This window comes from Nicotiana tabacum, chromosome 5, assembly GCF_000715075.1.
Source record: "Nicotiana tabacum cultivar K326 chromosome 5, ASM71507v2, whole genome shotgun sequence".
NCBI lineage: Eukaryota > Viridiplantae > Streptophyta > Magnoliopsida > Solanales > Solanaceae > Nicotiana > Nicotiana tabacum.
In genome coordinates this window covers 70,066,619-70,088,488 of record NC_134084.1, presented here as the reverse complement: position 1 = coordinate 70,088,488, position 21,870 = coordinate 70,066,619, and the positions used below count along the sequence as shown (strand labels likewise).

The following is a 21,870-nucleotide window of genomic DNA, read 5'->3' as shown; positions in this document are numbered from 1 at the left end:
ATTCGGTAAATTAAACTTATAAATAGGAAATAATTAAAGAAAACAATTAAACATAGAAATGGTTATATTAAGACTTAAGAGACCCTTGTTGACGTATATTCTTTGAGAGCAGTTTTCATGTCAAAACAATGTATATTTATATATTTACCTTCAGAATTTCTGGGGTAAAGGAATTTGGGCCTCTTGATGAGAACTTAGGCACCTTTAGGACTGCCTTCTTACCCTCAAGAACTTCAGATCGGCCCAACTTAATCATAGGATTTTGGTTACTGTTGCAAACAGAAAAAGTCATTGCGCGGTTATATAACAACTAAAGGTGCTTTGATAAGATATATACAAGTCATTTACTAATTTCTTTTTCTATAGAATATTTGATGTAATGCTTATTTTCAGGACCCAAGAAGTCATACAAAGATCGATAAAAAACAGGAAGAAGAAAAAAAGAAGGAGAAGGAGAAATATTATATGCATACTTGGATTTACAATTTATAAAATAATCAACAATTTGGTTTCCTTGCTCGAAATCAACGGCAATAAATGGTATAGGGACAGCAAAAGTTTGATTGAAGTCTTCGATTCCATCAAGAGGGGGCATAGCATAAATAAAAGCCGAAACTCCTGTATTATTTAGTGCTATCAAATATCCAAAAATATCCGCTTTAGTTTGCGAGAAAAGCATGACAACTTTTCCTTTCACTTCATTGGCAATAGACATGAAGTCTTTAGGACTGCAAATGGAAAATGAAATTGTTAACAAAATTAAATAATCAAAAGGTAAAATGGTAAGGGCTTAGTACTTGTAATCTGTATTATTGTATGATAAAATATACATTTCACTTACTTTGTTATATAGCCGAAAGACCAAAGGAGCAAAGCCACTCCTTCCCTTCCCTTTAATAAGTCCTTGACCCTACAATCACTCAAATTATTTTAAATGTCCATACTAGTAAGTACAAGAAAAAACTGAAAAAATAATAATCAATTTAGTGACCAAAGTTTTAACTGATGAAAATAACAATAACTATTATGGGTCTATCCCAAGCAAGATAGAGTAGGTTATATGAGTTCTTGTTATTCATGATGCAACAAATGAACAAAACTCCTCCCAAGGACGGACAATATCATATAAAAAAATTATTTCGCTAGCATTATAGAAGTTCTCTGCCTATACTTTTTACTAGCATATAAATCTCTAGCACATACACATTCATATACACAAAGACATTATTTGACAAATCTACCTGTATGATTAAAGATTAATCTCACAATTGATGTTGCTTATATAGATACTTTTCTTCTTTTGTGCCCTATTTCACGCTAAGTTTGAATAGATTCCAAAAGTTATAGGTTCGATACAACTTTCTTTCATATTTTAAGCCTATCTCATCCCATTTTAACACTTACACTAAAAATGATAAAAGTTTTAACATAACAGAAAAGCCTTACTAATATTGTCTTGTTGTTGCCAAGTGTTAAAGGAGTAACAATTTGTGTATCGTCGTTGCTAGCAGCAACCGTAATAAGCCATGGAGAAGTATTGACGATTGTGTTTGAGTTAGGTCCATTATTTCCTCCACCAGCAACAACAGATATGCCATGGGATACTGCATGAAAAGATCCTATGCCCAATATACTTTCAGCATGAACTTCAGCTACGGTGGCAGGACCACTACCAAGAGATGCTGATAATATATCAACCCCGTCTCTTATGGCATCATCAATAGCAGAAAGAAAATCAGCACCATTACAAGAATACACACCTTTCGCGTCTCTCCAGAATACCTGTTAAAAACATAATTAATAATATTAAAAAAGTAAACAAAAGTATTTTCTTTTTGTTATTTAAGCTTTTAGCTGAAATGGTCATACGCTTCAAACAATACCTTATAAATAGCTAATCGTGCAAGTGGTGCTCCTCCTTGTATTGTTCCCATGTTAAGATCATAGTATTCAAGATTGTTAACATAAGAACCAGCAGCTGTGTAGGCAACATGTGTACCATGTCCAGTGTTATCTAATGATGATAAATTATATAATTGCCTGACCATTGTCTCGTTTAGTTTCCTTTCTTCCATCAATCCCTTTATGTACCAACGAGGTATTATCCCTTTATGTACCAATGATCTTTCTGTTACAATGTTTTGTGGCATTGAAATTTCCTTCAGATATGCATTTACCTTTCCATCGAGATGGAATCGGACCTAGTCCCTCATCGTTAAAAGCTTCCGAATCTCCCCATATACCTACAAAAAGTTGGTTCTTTTTAGAGTTAAAGTACTCTATGTTGCTCGGATCCTATAAACATGCTGCTGTCCCGTGTTGGATATATTCTTCAAACTGTATTTATATATGGAGGATCCAATATAGGTATGGCCATATCTTTGGAGGATCGAAACAGCATATTTCAAAATGCATAGTGTTAGTATAAAACATATTTATACTATCCGAGCATATACAGTTAAATCTTCTACTCCCTCCGTTTCAATTTATATGAACCTATTTGATTGGGCACGAAATTTAAGAAAAAAAAAGACTTTTGGAATTTGTGGTTCTAAAGAAGTCAAAAAGGGGTCCAGAATATTTATGTGGTTATAAAAACTTCTAAGGATAGAATTATAAGTTAAATCTCTGATGTCTAGCCTGCCTGCTTGGTTATAGGGCTATGAGTGAGCAGGGCTTTTGAAAATAGAGAGGTAGAGCACCTAGGAGCTAAATATTAGAAGAGCGCCCTCTCCTTTCTTCGGGAAATCGCTAAATTGTTACCAAATGTAGAAAGGGGTTATTTGTTTTTGGAGCGGACCAAAAAGGAAATAGGTTCACATAAACTGAACAGGGGGAGTACTCTTTTTAGTATGAACATTAGCTGGGCCAAATTTTCTTTGGGGGAAAGAAAAATTAAAATAAAACAGTGAGGACAAAGGAGAAAACGCAAGATGTAAACCTGAATCTAAAACGCCAATGATTATTCCATTACTCTGGTTTGTTTTGTTCAGAGGATTGTTGGGGTTATTCTTAGAAAGACCCAAAAAATCCCAACTCCTTGATGTATGAGTCTCGTAAACATGATTTTGTATAACTCGAACCACACCAGGTAATTCTGAAATGCAAAGAAAGTATATCAACTAAGTGAAGAATGACGGAAATCTTAAATATATATCGAGAAATTATTTTCTTCTATTTCGTACAAAAAAAGAAAGTTTGTGCTAGTATTTTAAGGTAAAATGTGTGATAGTGAAAATTAAATATCTCCAATTTGTTTGGCCTGACAAGCAGTGAGCATAGCAGCAAACCCAGAGAAGCCATGTCTATAGCTATACACCATCAGTTTTTTGGCTTCTTCCTTGCTGCATAACCAAAATACACGAGTTTAAGCTTTATATAGTAAAGTCACTTATAGACAAGTTTCTTCTCACGTGCATGTTAAAACAATAAATTTAATATACATATAATTATAGGCAGAAATTAATTAAATGATTATATCGCGTTAATTATCAGAATTAGGATTAAAATAAATAATGGTATAATATGTAAACTTTCTTAAGTTGCAATTTTGTTTCTATAATTTTAATCTAATACATAAACTTAAAATTCTTAAATATCGCTTGGATCGTCGAATAAAAATAATTGCAGATAAATGAGTTTGATAATTTTTTTTTGTAATTATGTTACTTTTTCATAAGATACAAATATTAAGTATAATCTTATCTTATCTAATATTTTTTATATACAATATTCTTGGTGTATGTTCCCTTCTACCGATATGATTGCTTTGTCACTACTAGAACTCAGGTTATTGACATCAAAGTTCATGCACTTTTTGATTTCTTTAATAACAAGAATTCAATACGATAGGAAAAAGTGAATGGAAAAATGGCAAGGAAAAAAAAAACATGAGAAAATGAGAATTTATAACTACTATAATTAATCTCTAGAATAATGTTTATTTTTGGAGAATGATCAAGGAAAGATATATTGATCGGCTACTGAAGGAAAGAACTTTGTAAAAATAGTAACTAATATACAAAATATCACACATTGATTGTATGAATATCTTTACATATTGTAGTGCAAAAATGATATCATCCTATATGTAATAGACATGCTTATTAACATAATATATATATACATACCTCCCAGCCACTTGACCTAAAATGTCATGATATGAATCAGTGATAAGTTCATGGTCATCATGTGGCTTGTGACCCAAGTAGACGATGTAAAGCTGTAGATCGATACAAAGAGATACAATCAATAACAGAAACACAATCAATATGATATCAGTATTAGTTGTTCTTCATGGTCATTGCCACACCTCCTTTTTTACTACACCCCTTGGAAGGGTGTATAAGAGAGTTTTTCCAACTTAAAGTGACAATCGAAATGAGATTAATTTATTTAAAATTCAGAGTCGCCACTTAGGATAATTATGATGTCCCAAGTCACCGGTTCAAGTCCTGAATCGAGGAAAATATTGACTCTGTATTACAGTCTGCGAACACAGAAATCCGGATAAGAAATTCTGTTAATCCGGGAGAAGGTTTTAGGAATTTTCGAGTTTCGTGGTTCTAGCACGGTCGCTCAACTGTTATTATTGGTCTATTATCTAATTTTAGTGCACTTTTAAACCTATGTGCATTTCAACCTTAAACCGCTTTGAATTATTTTAAGGAAGATTTCAACGTTATACAAAACACGCCCTTGGATCACGCCACATGAAATGCACCCGTGATCCGCGACGTATTTTATTTAACGTTGTTGAGATTTGGATTTGGGTCACATAAAATGCACACCCGAGTTTAGGAAGGTAATTTAAATTACGCGCCAAAAGCAGCTACGCGTTTTCAACTTTGCGAGGGCCATAGAAAATTCGCTAAATGGCACGCCTCAGGTTCTAAGGATAGAAATATTAATTAAATGAGGGCCATGCATTTTTAAATTGTATTGGGCACGACACGCCTCGATTCATTTCTAACCAAAAGGAATTAACTCATGATGGACGTAAACTATATTCTATTTAATGGCGCACCTCGAAACTACTTTAAGATTCTGATTAATTAAGCATTAAAGAAATGGAGATTTGTTCAAATGAGGTGAATGGGCCTTGGTCAATACGTACTAGTAACCAAAAAATGGGGCAGAAGGGGGCGAAAAAGGATCCAAGTCCTATTCACAAGTATTTGGGCCCAAGATGATCCTAATTTCAGAGCGCTGGAGCTACCACAAACGGGACTTAACATCGAGCCTTCACAGCGTACAAGTAGTGATTGAATTAGCAAAAGATCGAAGTAACTCCAAATATCCAGTCACGGAACCACCACATACACAACAACTTTAATTCATCCTTTAATTGACCAATGGATAATCACATGAAGCTTTACCAATGCCATGATTGTGAAAACAATTAGGGGTCCAATTCTTGAGAAACTATACAACATATGATTCTAAACTTTCAAAGCCCTAAATTAACTTGAAATGCTGATATTTAAACCTTAATTAAACACCACGTTGACAAAACTTGTAGAATTTAAAACCATGATCTTAAAACAACCAAATCTGCTCAATTGACATGCAAGCAATAGTAGACAACCAGTGAATTATTTCAACATAACTAAGCTAACTTGAATTCCCCCTAATATTGACAGTCACCGAACCAGTAAATTAGAATCTGGTTCTCCCATGAATTCCAGAAAATCATACTAAAGCTTTCAACATAATCATTTGACATTTTAAACTCATTTAGGAGCAAATGGAAACACAGAACATGCTTGCGAAATACTTCGAACCATACTGATCTCAAATAAGAATCATACATACATGTCCAATTACCCATACATACAACTACTGAACATACACAACATTAAATGTGCAGGTGATAGCTTAGATAACATCTAAAACTACATATCTATTATAAAATGTTAAAGCAGTAGGAGAAACAGGGGAAACTAAGTTCAAATGCTGTCTGTATTCAATCAGTATTCCACCCAATTTACATGTTCAACAATCACTCGTTATTCATGGGCTAAGGAGGTACCCGGTAACAAACATCAAAACAAAAGGAGAAAAACTGAGTTGAGATCAGAACAGAAACAGCAGAAATCGACAGCAACAACAACACATCCCAAATTCACCAAAAGAAACCAGAAAATTGATTTACAATCCAATGAAATAGTAACCAGGCGACAGAACTCAACCCAGAACTTTCAAAAACAGATTTAAACCATTTCTTCGATATCAAAGAGAAAATCAGAAACTGTTTCGAAATGTCAAAAACCTCCAGATTCAATGGAAGATCAATGGAACAGTAGTTCCTTTGTAGTATATTGTATTTTCTGGGAATTTGTAACTTTTTCAAAATCTCTTCATTATTTCTTTTAGTATTTTTCAGAAAATGTTCTTCTTCCTTTCCAGTATTTTCAGAATCTCTCGTCTCTTTTTCTTTTTACTCTCTCAATTCTATCTGTATTCAGAGTCTCAGAATGTTCTTCCCCCTAAAACCTCTCAAGTTCAACCTTTAAATGGGCATTCATTTTAGTGTATTCTCCATTATCAATTCCACTTTTCATTTCTTAAATCATCCACTCAATTATCCACTAAATTAGTGCAATCCTAACCCTACTATCCACTATAAACTTCTTAAGTAGGTAAACACTTGAATTAAACTTATATTAATCAGTCGATTATTATACACATTTAAACAAGAATTAACTAAACTCAAACTAATCCTTAATTTGACTGACTAAACATTAAACGAGATACAATTTCACAGTATTAAAATAAGCTGATATCCCAATTATATGAAACAAATTCACAAAACCAATCTTAAAGAAACAACAGTGAACAGAAATAATTAACACCAAAGAGCTGATCGAATTTCAATTGAAATTGACTAGAAAAAAGAAAAAAGAGACGAGGAAAACGAATATCAGAATAATACTAATAAGAATAGTCATAAAAATAGGAACGAACTTACCCTACACTTGGACTTGCAACTGATAATCCAGTTTGGTCCCCAAATAATGTCAATCATTTGTTCTTTTCCAAGAACAAACGAGCAGCATTATTTTGTGACCGAACCGTCTTGAATACTTGAGAAAACTTGAAGGAGTAGTCTTGCATGTCTGAATTTGGCTTTGGGCTTTTATGGCTAGAACCCTAGATTTAAAATTCAAAGGGTTCAGGCCATGTTCGAGGGAAACAGAGTAAGGATTTGGGAAGAGGAGGTCTTGATGATCATGGGGTGTAATTTTGGAGGTGTTTGGAGGTGGTGGCGGCTAGGGTTCATCTCTTCGAATCAATATTCGAAGAGTTCCTGGGGTGTTCGAAGAAATTGGAGTAGGGATTTGGGAAGAGAAGGTTGTGACGGTTGTGTGGTGTAATTTTCAGGCAGGTTGGGGCGGGCGCCACCACCGGAAGGCGGTGGGGAATGGTGGTGGCTGATCTCTAGGGTTTGGGTTAGATTAGAGACGAAGAGGGGGTTCTGAGGGGTGGAGGTCGTTTGGGGTTTTGGTATTATTAAAATGGGGGGATTAATGTGAACCCTTGGATGATAAAAATCCAACGCTTGTGATCAAGTGGGCACGAAACAGGGTCGTTTGGAGTAGCAACTAGGCAGACCGGGTATGGGAACGGGTCGGGCTGGTTTTGGACGGGTTTCGCCTGGTTTTGGGTTGGACTGGGGTAAAAAATTGGTTTGGTATTGGGGATTAAATTGAATAGGCCCAAAATTCTTTTTCCTTTCTATTTATTTTCAAACTATTTTTCTTCTCAAAATTAATTAAAATCCTAAATTGATCCCTAAATAACATTATTCCACCAAATTAACTTAATTATCTCTAGATAATAATTAACCCAATTAATTAAATACCAAATTAAAAGTAAAACTACTAAAATTCAAGACTAAAATTAAAAAGCAAAAAAAATAAAATATTTTTTTGTGATATTTTCCATTTTATAAAACACCTAATTATTAATTAATTCCAAAATGTCAAATTAAATCCTAAATGCAATTACAATATATTTTTTTGTATTTTTTATTAATTAAATAAAATAAACAGGCATAGACAATATTCACACAATAACAGAAGACGCCACTAAAATCCACAAAATTGCAAATAATAAATAATAAAAAAATTATTTTGTTTTAAATTTATGGGAGTAATTCATATAGGGCAAAAATCACGTGCTCACAGCTGCCCCTCTTTGCCCGAAAACATGAAGAGTTTTCGTGCAAAGATAAAATGAGCGAATACGAGCAATTTTTGCCCTTTTGAATACTCCGTGGGAAGCATTTTTTTTTTGAAAGATTTGACCGAACTTCTGCTTCAAAGGCTTCCTACATATCCTTGGCTATAAAGGAATCAAGTCAATGTAGTTCGGAAAGTTTTGGTAGCTGAGACTACCATGAAGCTGTGGTTTCACTGTTACTGTTGTTGATGCTGCTGATACTGCTTACTGACCTCCTTATTACACCATGACAAAATGAAGAAGCTAGACTAAGCTATGATCTATGCTTTACAAAGATTTATTTTCAAACTTGATCTTGTGACTACTGTTGCCTCGTTGATTTGTATTTCGCTCAGAAGTTCCTTTTTGGCTGGCTTGAATGGTATTTTGTGAAATGCTTTCCCTTTCTCTCCATGTGGGTACTTGATTGTTGAACCTTTTGAATGTCTTACTTTAACTATTGTTTCCTTTCCTTTGTTCTCTAGGCGGGCTCCTGATTACTTGAAATTTGAATTGTATTCCCTTGCTCTCCAGGTGGGCTCCTGATTTCTTGAACTTGAGTTGTTGCTCCTTGTTTTCCAGGTGGGTTCCTGATTGACGAACTTGCATTGCTTCTTCCCTTGGTTCTCCAGGCGGGCTCCTGATTACTTGAACTTGAACTGTACTCCCTTGTTCTCCAGTTGCGCTCCTGATTACTGATACTTTAACTGTTGTTCCTTGTTCTCCAGGTGGATGCCTGATTGCTGATATTTCAACTGTCTTTCCTTGTTCTCCAGGTGGACGCCTGATTGCTGATATTTCAACTATATTTCCTTGTTCTCCAGGTGGATGCCTGATTGCTGATATTTCAACCGTCTTTCCTTGTTCTACAGGTGGATGCCTGATTGCTGATATTTCAACTGTCTTTCCTTGTTCTCCAGGTGGATGCTTGATTTCTGAAACTTGGTCCATCTTCTTCTTGAAACTACTTTTCTTTGGCTTGTTCTCCCTTGTTCTTCCAGGTGGGCGCCTGATTACCAATACTTGTGCCAATCTTCCTTGAAACTTGATTTGTTTTCCCTTATACTCCAGGTGGGCCCCCGATTACTTGGTCATGCTCTGCTTTTTATCTTTAATATCCGTGTTGTTCTTCCCTGTTCTTCAGACGGGCATCTGACTTCAGCAAAATAGACAACACCAAAGAAAATTTTCTGCCCCAGTTTGGTAACCAGGCGCATCTATGAGTGTTAATTAAATCTTCTTACCAAATATCTCTAACAATCTGCAAGCTATATCCTTTTATCCAAGAGGGTCCTGAAAATCTCTAATGAGTTTCCAAAGCTACATCATATTTTTAGAGGTATGACTTTCGTCGAATCTTGTTATCTAAGACAGCCTTAAAGCTACATCCCATTATCCAGGAGGGCCCTGAAATTTCGAATTAAATCTTATCTTACGAATAACAATTTCAACGCGAAACTGTACTGTCTTATAACAATACTTACTTATCTAATGGAATGCTTAAAATTATGTCCCATTATTCAGGTGGATCATGAAAACTCTTATGCGGACTTTGAAGCCAACTTATATTCCTTTTGGTGCACATTTGTCCTATATTTACTACTTATGATTGTTTTGGATTTTAACCTAGGTCCCATTTTCTAGGAGGGTCCTGAAAATCTCCAATTGAGTCTTGTCTTAAAAAATGAAAAATTAAAACCAACTTATATTTTTACAAAGTAGAGCTTATGCTAGATATTGTACTCATGAATATTTCGAATTAAAGCTAAGTCCCATTATCCAGGAAGGTCCTGAAATTTTCAAATTAAATCCCATTATCCAGGAGGGTCCTGAAATTTCGAATTAAAGCTTATCTTAAGAGTGAAAATTTTACGGCTAAATTATATTACCCTACAATAGAACTTATGCTAAACCTTGTTATCTAATGAAAATCTCAAAGCTAGGTCCCATTATTCAAGAGGGTCCTGAAAACTCCTAATTGAATCCTATTTTATGCAAACTTTGAAACTAACTTATATTCCTTTGGGGTACATTTATGCTATATTTTGCTATTTACGATTGTTTTGATTTTTAAACTAGGTCCCATTTTCCAGGAGGGTCTTGAGAATTCTGCAATCAAACCTGGTTGGTACTTGTTCTCCTTACGGATGATTTCCTAAAACAAATGCCATCTTTGTCCCTGTTTCAAATCAAAGAAAATCTTGTCAGTTTAAAACATGGTGGTTAGTTGTGGCATTCTTGCTGGGGGTGGTTTTCTTTTTGCTAGGCTTTGCTTCATTCCGACTTCCTTGAACATGGTCGAAGGATTGTTTTGACCTTCTAACTGATCCTTAACTGCAGGATCCCCAACTGTTGTTCTCCATTTCTGACCTTTCTGTCTGAACTCGTACATCTCCCACGACATTACTGAACCATTCCACCGATTTAACTTTTGCTTACACCCTATGTCCTACTTTTCATCATATTATCTCTGGCATGTCCTAGCCGCATTTTGCTTTGTGCAATTTCGAAACTGGTAGTACACTTGACATTCCTTCTTATTTGTTGAAACAAGGCTAACCTTGGAAGAGCTTTAGAGGAGTATAATTAACAGCAATGAAATGCAACGATTTTGAGAATTAAGAATAAAGAAGAAAATTCAAATTTGGATGACTGTTGGAGATAGAAAAAGAAACTTATCTGAGTGGAGCTATTGGCACCAATGATCATGGTATGCATTTTGGATTAATCAGCCTAGTCCATTTAACCAATCTCATTTCCAATTGTTTTACTTTGTGCTCCAAGATGTCCACAACCCAATTTTTACTTTCCGCCAACTTACGGACCTTGTTCGACTTGTAGTGCCCTGAAGGGTTTCCACCGACAAACCTCTCTCATTTATTTATTCCTCAATTCCTTGTCGCCTCATGGTGCCCGTGAAGGTTTTCACCGATAAGACTTTCTCATTTTTACTTTCTCTCAGCTTTCATCACCTCATGGTGCCCATGAGGGTTTTCACCAATAAGACTCTCATTTTTTGATTTCTCTTGCTTAAACCGGAGTGTTGCCCTTGATATGAATTCTCTTTACTTGCTTGATTTGGCATATCTCGGAGACTGATTGGGAGGTCTTTCTTTGGACAGCAATGTGGGTTCTTGGATATGTTTGGAAAGAAAAGGGTATTGAAAAGGCTCCAAGCATCTCAAATGGGTTAGAATTACAACTTTTGGAATCAGATTTCTTATCACAATCACAACTTCTGCCCCAATTTTTTGCTTGGGGATCTTTTGATATTTTATTTTTACTATGACTGAGCCGTGAGACTGCCTACATATCCTTAACAGGAATCAGGTCAAACATAGTTCACAACCGAATTTCTTTGTTTTCTTGTACTTTCTCTTTTCGCTTCTTTTCTTTTCTCTTTTTTCTTTTCTTTCTTTTCTCCCTTTTATTTTTTCTTTGTTTTCTCTCTTTTTTCGTTATTGATTCCAAAAGAGGGGTATGAAAGAAATAAATAAGGCTCAAAAGGGGGAACAAAGGGTAAAGTGTTTAGATAGCAGAACAAATTGCCTTCATCATTTCAATCTTCGACATAATGCCAAATACAAACAATCAACAATTATACCAAAGAAATCATACATAATATCTCTTGACTGTATTAGAATTTATAGCCGTGTCTACGCATTTTCCTTCGATATCTATTAAATATAAAACACCATTGGACAATACTCTGGTTACAATGAATGGCCCTTGCCAATTCGGGGCGAACTTGCCTTTTGCTTCAGCCTGATGTGGAAGGATACATTTCAGCACTTGTTGACCCACTTCAAACTTTCGGGGACGCACTTTTTTGTTGTATGCTCTTGACATTCTCTTTTGATATAACTGGCCATGACACACTGCTGCCAATCATTTTTCATCAATCAAGTTCAACTACTCCAAACGGGTTTTGACCCACTCATCATCATCAATCTCAGCCTCAGTGACAATCCGAAGGGACGAGATTTCAACTTCTGCAGATATTACTGCTTCAGTGCCATATACCAACAAATAAGGAGTTGCACCTACTTAAGTACGGATAGTAGTGCAATAACCCAACAACACAAATGGTAATTTTTCGTGTCAATGTCTCGAACCTTCTACCATTTTCCGAAGTATCTTCTTTATGTTTTTGTTGGCTGCCTCGACTGCTCCATTCGCCTTGGGATGATATGGGGTAGAATTGCGATGTGTAATCTTAAACTGTTGACATACCTATTTCATCAAATTACTTTTAAGATTAGCACCATTATCCGTGATGATCACCTATGGGATTTCGAATCGATATATGATATTTAAGTGAAGAAAATCGACCACTAATTTCTTGGTCACCGATTTGAAAGTTTTGGCATCAAACCACTTGGTGAAATAATCAATGGCTACCAGAATGAATCTGTGCCTATTGGATGTTACTAGCTCAATTGGTCCAATGACATCCATACCCCAAGCAACGAAGGGCCATTGTGCGGTCATTGTGTATAACTCGGATGGCAGAGAATGAATTAAATCTCCATGTTCTTGGCACTGATGACATTTGCGCACAAAACTGATACAATCTCGCTCCATAGTGAGCCAATAATAAACTGCTCGGAGAATTTTCTTTGCCAGCACATATCCGCTCATATGTGGTCCGCAGACTCCCGAATGTACTTCAGACATGATAGCCGTGGCTTGTCTAGCATCTATGCATCTTAACGATCCAAGGTCTGGAGTTCTTTTATACAAAACTCCTCTACTTAAGAAAAACCCACTTTCCAACTGTTGAATTGTTCTACTTTGATCCCCCGTGGCTTGCACTGGATATATCCCCATTCTGATGTACTTCCTGATATCGTTGAACCACGGTTCACCATCAAGTTCTTCTTCTACCATGTTACAGTAAGCATGCTAATCTCGGACTTGAATATGCAGAAGATCGACATAAGCCTTGTCCAGATGGTGCAACATTGATGCTAAGGTAGCCAAAGCATCGGCAACCTCATTATGGACCCTCGGAATATGCCTGAACTCCACTGATCGAAACCGTTGACAAAGATCATGCAAACATTGTCGGTACGGTATGAGCTTCAAATCTCGTGTTTCCCATTCTCCTTGAATTTGATGTACCAGAAGATCCGAGTCTCCCAAGACCAAGACTTCTTGTACATCCATGTCTGCAGCTAGCCTTAAACCCAAAATGCATGCCTCGTACTCAGCCATATTATTGGTGCAATAAAACCGAAGCTGAACTGTAATAGGATAGTGATGCCCTGTTTCAGAAATAAGCACAGCTCCTATTACAACTCCTTTCATATTGGAAGCCCAATCAAAGAAAAGTTTCCAACCTGGTTTTTCAATCTGCTCCAATTCGTCAATATGTACCACCTCTTAATTCAATAGTCCAACGAGGCCTCCCAGAACATTTACCACTGTTTCTCTACTGTTTTTTCCTAGATCATTCCACCACATATGGAGCTTTAAGGGGATCTCATTAAAGACTGTGAAGGGTTCAATTTCGTTTGTGCTCATCCTGCACATTTATTAAGGTGATTATTTTGACCCAAAAAGAAAAAGTAACATCATTTTTCAAATTTTTTTTTCATTTCAAAAACAAACTTGATTTCGCAAATACGGCCTTTCAGCACTTCGGGGAAGAAGATTTTAAGGTTGTGTCTACTAACCGTTAAAAATGATCCCAGGTGGCTGTTCTTGCAAAAACAACCTTCCGACGCCCTTTTGGGGACATTCAGCTTATTTTAAACAAGAATGACATCACCTGACTTATTTGTGACACAAATCAAAATTTTGTTATTTTTGGGCTATTCTTGCAAAAAGGGAAAGTTGGACCCGATGAGGGTTGCCTACGTATCCCACATTCGGTGAGAGTCAAACTGGCATAGTTCGGGCAAATAAAACTATTTTTGAAAACAAAACTCTTTTTTTTCATTTCATTTTTCTCAAAAAAAAAATCGACGGAGTTTCAGTACTATTTGGACATTGATTTTTTCAAAATAGGTGACTAACTCACTCAACCCTTATACTGCTATTTTCTTTTCCAACTTTTCTCTCATCATTCAAAAGTCGGCCAGCATGCGAACCCAAAGCAAATAAATGCACAAGTAGCACGTAAAATATGCGTCAGTATGGTCTTTTTAATTTGGGTACACCTGTCCTAGACGGACCCAACCCCTGTGTTGAGTCCCCAAAGTCAGATGCATGTGATGCAAACAAGCGTTACTACTAGGGATCCGACATGAGGCTTTGTTATACTAGGTTTAAAACCCTGGGTGTATTGTTCTAGACCTGGCTTACCCGAGCAGACAACTCGAGGGGGGGGGGGCAGCGTACAGGGAATACAGAAGCTTCACCAGTTTTGCAACTTGTCCAAACCTCGCTCTAAAATTGGGATATGACTCTAATAGAAAAGAAGTCACACGAAGTGCACAATTCCAAGATGATTTATAAGACTCAGAGAGAAAAGGGTTTCGTAACAATTTTATATACAATTCAAGCAATATCAAAGCGGTAAAAAGCAACAATTAGCACATTAGGTTCAAATACATAAAAATCAGATAATAAATAAAGCCAACTATAATAGTTATTCCAAGCTCTAATTCTGAACCCTGAACCAGAGATTCTGGGTTCGGTCCCTAGTGGAGTCTCCAGAGCTGTCTCACCTCCTTTTTACTACACCCCTTGGAAGGGTGTATAAGGGAATTTTTTCCAACTTAAAGTGACAATTGAAACGGGATTAATTTATTTAAAATTCAGAATCGCCACTTAGGATAATTATGGTGTCATAAGTCACCGGTTCAAGTCCCAAATCGAGGAAAACATTGACTCTGTATTACAGTCTGCGAACACAGAAATCCGGGTAAGGAATTCTGTTAACCCGGGGAAGGTGTTAGGCATTCCCGAGTTCCGTGGGTCTAGCATGGTCGCTCAACTATTATTATTGGCCTATTATCTAATTTTAGTGCACTTTTAAACCTATGTGCATTTCAACCTTAAACTGCTTTGAATTATTTTAAGGAAGATTTCAACGTTATACAAAACACGCCTTTGGATCACGCCACATGAAATGCACCCGCGATCCGCGACGTATTTTATTTAATGTTGTTGAGATTTGGATTTTGGTCACATGAAATTCATACCCGAGTTTAGGAATGTAATTTAAAATTACGCGCCAAAAGCAGCTACGCATTTTCATCTTTGCGAGGGCTATAGAAAATTCGCTAAATGGCACGCCTCGGGTTCTAAGGATAGAAATATTAATTAAATGAGGTCTATGCATTTTTAGATTGTATTGGGCGCAGCATGCCTCGTTTCATTTCTAACCAAAAGCAATTAACTCATGAGGGCCGTAAACTATATTCTATTTAATGGTGCACCTCGAAACTACTTTAAGATTCTGATTAATGAAGCATTAAAGAAATGGAGATTTGTTCAAATTAGGTGAATGGGCCTTGGTCAATACATACTAGTAACCAGAAAACGGGGCAGAAGGGGGCGAGAAAAGATCCAAGTCCTATTCACAAGTATTTGGGCCCAAGGTGATCCTAATTTTAGAGCCCTGGAGCTACCACAAACGGGACTCAAAATCGAGCCTTCACAGCGTACAAGTAGTGATTGAATTAGCAAAAGATCGAAGTAACTCCAAATAGCCAGTCACGGAACCACCACATACACAACAACTTTAATTTATCCTTTAATTGACCAATGGATAATCATATGAAGCTTTAACAATGCCATGATTGAGAAAACAATTAGGGGTCCAATTCTTGAGAAACTATATAGCATATGATTCTAAATTTTCAAAGACCTAAATTAACTTGAAATGCTGATATTTAAACCTTAATTAAACCTCACGTTGACAAAACCTGTAGAATTTAAAATCATGATCTTAAAACAACCAAATCTGCTCAATTGACATGCAAGCGACAGTAAACAACCAGTGAATCATTTCAACATAACTAAGCTAACTTGAATTTCCTCTAATACTGACAGTCACCAAACCAGTAAATTAGAATCTGGTTCTCCCATGAATTCTAGAAAATCATAATACAGCTTTCAACATAATCATTGGACATTTTAAACTCATTCAGGAGCAAATGTAAACACAGAACATGCTTGCAAAATACTTCGAACCATACAGATCTCAAATAAGAATCATACATACATTTCCAAAGGTTATAGCTTAGATAACATCTAAAACTACATATCTATTATAGAATATTAAAGTAGTAGGAGAAATAGGGGAAACTAAGTTCAAATGCAACCTGTATTCAATCAGTATTCTACCCGATTTACATGTCCAACAATCACTCATTATTCATGGGCTAAGGAGGTACTTGGTAACAAACAGCAAAACAAAAGGAGAAAAAATGAGTTGAGATCAGAACAGAAACAGCAAAAATCGACAACAGCAACAACACAACCCAAATTCAGCAAATGAAACCAGAAAAATTGATTTACAATCCAATGAAACAGTAACCAGGCAACAGAACCCAACCCAGAACAGTAGTTCCTTTGTAGTATACTGTATTTTCTAGGAATTTTTAACTTTTTCAAAATCTCTTCATTATTTCTTTTAGTATTTTTGAGAAAATGTTCTTCTTCCTTTCCAGTATTTTCAGAATATGTCGTCTCTTTTTTTTACTCTCTCAATTCTATCTGTATTCAGAGTCTCAGAATGTTCTTCCCCCCCTAAAACCTCTCAAGTTCAACCTTTAAATAGGCATTCATTTTAGTGTATTCTCCATTATCAATTCTACTTTTCATTTCTTAAATCATCCACTTAATTATCCACTCAATTAGTGCAATCCTAACCCTACTATCCACTAGAAACTTCTTATGTAGGTAAACACTTGAATTAAACCTATATTAATCAGTCGATTATTATACACATTTAAACAAGAATTAACTAAACTCAAACTAATCCTTAATTTGACTGACTAAACATTAAACGTGATAAAATTTCATAGTATTATAATAAGCTGATATTCGAATTATACAAAACAAATCCACAAAACCAATCTTAAAGAAACAACAGTAAACAAAAATAATTTACACCAAAGAACTGATCGAATTTCAATTGAAATTGACCAGAAAAAAGAAAAAGAGACGAGGAAGACGAATATCAGAATAATACTAATGAGAATAATCATAAAAATAGGAACGAACTCACCCTACACTTGGACTTGTAACTGATAATCCAGTTTGGTCCCCAGATAATGTCAATCATTTGTTCTTTGCCAAGAACAAAAGAGAAACATTATTTTGTTACCGAACCGTCATGAATACTTGAGAAAACTTGAAGGAGTAGTCTTGCATGTCTAAATTTGGCTTTGGGCTTTTATGGCTCGAACCCTAGATTTGAAATTCGAAGGGTTCAGGCCATGTTCGAGGCAAATGGAGTGAGGATTTGGGAATAGGGGGTCTTGATGATCATGGGTGTAATTTTGGAGGTGTTTGGAGGTGGTGGCAGCTAGGGTTCATCTTTTAGAATCAATATTCGAAGAGTTCCCGGGGTGTTCGAAGAAATGGGAGCAGGGATTTGGGACGAGGAGGTTGTTACGGTTGTGGGGTGTAATTTTCAGGCAGGTTGGGGCCGGTACCGCCACCGGAAGGCGGTGGGGAATGGTGGCAGCCGGTCTCTAGGGTTTGGGTTAGATGAGAGACGAAGAGAGGGTTCTGAGGGGTGGGGGTCGTTTGGGGTTTTGGTATTATTAAACTGGGGGATTAATGTGAACCGTTGGATGATATAAATCCAATGGTTGTGATCAAGTGGGCACGAAACGGGGTCGTTTGGAGTAGCAACTAGGCGGACCGGGTGTGGGAACAGGTCGGGGCTGGTTTTTGACGGGTTTTGCCTGGTTTTGGGTTGGACTGGGGTAAAAAATTGGTTTGGGCTTGGGGATTAAATTGAATTGGCCCAAAATTCTTTTCCCTTTCTATTTATTTCCAAACTATTTTTGTTCTCAAAATTAATTAAAATCCTAAATTGATCCCTAAATAAAATTATTCCACCAAATTAACTTAATTATCTCTAGATAATAATTAATCAAATTAAAAGAAAAACTACTAAAATTCAAGACTAAAATTAAAAAGCAAAAAAAATAAAATATTTTTTATGATTTTTTTTATTTTATAAAACACCTAATTATTAATTAATTCCAAAATGTCAAATTAAATCCTAAATGCAATTACAATATTTTTTTTTGTATTTTTCATTAATTAAATAAAATAAACAGGCACAAACAATATTGACACAATAACAGAAGATGCCACTAAAATCCACAAAATTGCAAATAATTAATAATAAAAAAATTATTTTGTTTTGAATGTATGGGAGTAATTCATATAGGGCAAAAGTCACGTGCTCACAGTCATTTTACATGAACAAATTAAAGAATATTCGATAAAATTAGAAAAAAGCTAACTTTTCACATCACTCGTGCATTACTCAGAAGATTGTGCATAGTAGAACTCTCTCTCCACGAAAATTAAGTTTCGAATATATTATTGTCAATTTGTAGAAAATTTTATATAAAATTCAAGAATATCCAAATTACCTTAGCCTTAGAATCGTCCGCTTTTGCGGTTATTTGACAAAGACAAGTGAAGACTAACAAGAAAAATAAAAGAACAAGAGAAGAAGTTGGATTATTCATTGTTTTGGTGTTCTCTCCTTTCTATGAGAAAATGTGAAAGGGAGAAGATAACCCAACTTCTAGATGAATTCTAAAACAGCTTCAATAAATTAAATTAGATAATACTTGCAATCTTTTGAGCCTTTTAGAGCCCACTCTTACCACACAGAGTCGAAAAAAAATGCGTGGCTCATAATTTAAGTGTAAATATTAGTCATTCACTCGAATACGAGTAGATTAATGATGCTGCTTTTACTCTTTAAAAAATGGTATAATATTTTTCAATTTTTTAGAACTTATACTTTCTACTTTTATACGAGTGATAAGGCCATGTGTTCCACTTATTAAATGTACCTGGAGAAAATAAACAAAAGATAGGTTAAAATAATTTGGGCTCTTCTTCATATCACTATATGGTATATGTATGGAGTATAAACACACCTCTTATGATAGAAAGTTCTATATGTGTGCTTTATGCACATTTGGTAAAAACTCGCACCACACAACTAGCTAATGTGTATAGTTGTAGCCTAGGTTTCACAATACATCAAGAAACCCTAGGCTATTGTTTATCAACCCCACTCAAGCCTGGAGGTGGGGAACTCCACAACTCCAAGCTTGGACCTCATGAACCGTAATTACCACCTAATGAGTGGGGAAGTATGAAGTATAGTTGTCCGTGCTTACTTGATGCATCAATGGAACAAACTTTGCGAGCATAGCACCTTGAACTTCCTTCTCGCGCACAAAATGATAGTCAAGCTCGACGTGCTATGTTCGAGCATGGAGAATCGGATTACTCATGAGGTGAAGAACACTAATATTGTTTCTGAGGAGCATTGACGGAGAGCTCAAAGTGATCCCAATATCACGTAATACATACATACTCACGTGAGTTCAGCTTCCAACAAAGCTAAGGACATGTATTCTGCCTCAACGCTAGATTAACTCACAATGGAGCTAAGGATCTGTATTCCGCATCAACACTAGATTTCGCTATTGTATCATTGTATATTATTTTTTGGAAGACCAATACAAGTAGTTTGAACCAAAGGAAAATGCAAATACTTATGGTTAAACATCGAGAATGGGTAGCTACCCTAATCTGCATTAGAGAAACATTGAAGGCTTAGAGAATACCTGAAAGTAAGTCGAAGACCAAGAATAAGTTCTCTCCCAAATGAAAGCTTCTCTAAGCTCCCGCTGATGATGAGAAAGTCGAAGACGACTAGGGGGAGGAGAGAACAATCATAAAGTAGCAATCAATGGATAATCATGGCGAAGAAGGGAATTCGGAGTCGGCTGATGCAAAAAGCAACACAGTGTCAATGCAATTCAAGGAATTATTCCTCTAGATTTAAACACATCATCCACATCAAAGACCCAACAAATGTATTAATCAATCTTGTTCATGCTAACAAAAGTCTCCATAATAGCTATGAAGTCCACTTTGTTGATGTTGACAAGTTTTTTAAGCCTAGGAAAGGCTTTCTTGGTATTCACTCCTCTAATATTCTAGAAAATTACATTAATCATGGAAACAAGGGAGGGGGAATTAGTTTGAGCTACCTCCATGAGTAGGTGTATTGGCATTGCTTTTTTCTTCTTTTCTTTCTTTTTATTTTGGTTTCTTCTCTTGATCAGATGTGAGAAATCATCCTCATCCTCTATGTCGTGCCCAATTTGTAATTTATCTTTAGGAATCACAACAATGACTCTGTTGGGAGAAGTTACTTTAAATTGTTGTGTTTCTCTCCTAATTGGTGCTGCTTCCGTGTGATCTTCCTATTCTTCAGGAATTAAGTTAACTGCCAGGTTAATTCCTGGTAGATTCTTAATGTCTGAAGGGACACTAGTTGATTCATTGATATACATCTGAAAGTCGGGAGCTTTGTTTTTTTTGGTAGCCTCAATATTTCTTGATTCTTGCACTACTTCTTCAGTCTCTTCTTAGCTTACATTATTGGTCACATTGATGCTTCCTTCATCTCCACTTTGTACCTATCATCACTTCTGCTAGCATCTACATGAGTATTCATGTGAGAGTTATTTTCTTATTGCTCATTCATAGCTTCTTCTATAACTCCCTTGTTTTTGGAATTACCAGAGATATTGACATGTTTAATGGTCACCTTGGACTTCTTTTTTGGAACTTTCTTTTGTCTTCTAGCCTTGATTTTTTTGGTAGTTCTTCCCTTGATGCGTTGCATCCTTTCCTAACTTTTAGCTCTGTTCTTATCATTTGGTTTCTCTTCATTGTTGATCTTTTTGATTCTCTCATTCTTGTTGTTATGCTCTACATTGTGTCCCTATTTCCTCTAAGAATGTTGTTCCAAATTTATTCTGCTTACTTCCCCTATTACTGCTAGTATGTTATACTTTTTTGCTCATCTTCTTTGGTTTCAGGATTCACCTCCTTCTCTTGTTTTGCTTCTTGCTCTTTCTTTTCCATTTTCCTTTTCCTTTCCAAAGTTGTACACTCATCATTTTATGCCCAAGCTTCATACAGTATTTACAATACCTTGGAACACCCTCATATTCAAGTTTTTGAACAAAGCCTTTTTTAGGAGCATCATCATAAACTTGACCAACATAAACAGAATCTGGTTGTTGTTTTAGTAGGTCAATTTAAATTCTTACCTTAGCCATGCTAGGTCTGGTCTTTCCTCTCGTTTCCAGGTCCATTTCCAGTGGAGTCCCAACAACACTGACCACCTGTTTAACATACTGCCATGTGTGCATATGAAAAGAGAGTCGTGGTAGCAGTACCTATACCGGTGTCACTGGTAAATCTTCTTCAAGCTTGAAGTCCGAAAACCACCTTTGTAGCCACATCTGTCGTCCCTCAATTTTTATAAGGTCTGTGTTCCACCTATTAGATGTAACTGAAGAAAATCAATAACAGATATGTTAAACTAACTTGGTCTCTTTCTTCATATCACTATATAGTATATGTATAAATACACCTTTTCTGATAGAAAGTTCTATATGTGTGCTC

The 21,870-nt window shown here is 35.9% G+C and overlaps 1 pseudogene; it reads right to left on the bottom strand.

The window, feature by feature from the left end:
* Positions 1 to 340: 340 nt before the first annotated feature.
* LOC107772746 (subtilisin-like protease SBT3.8) lies at positions 341 to 10,627 on the bottom strand (annotated as a pseudogene).
* Between the last annotated feature and the right edge of the window lie 11,243 nt (positions 10,628 to 21,870).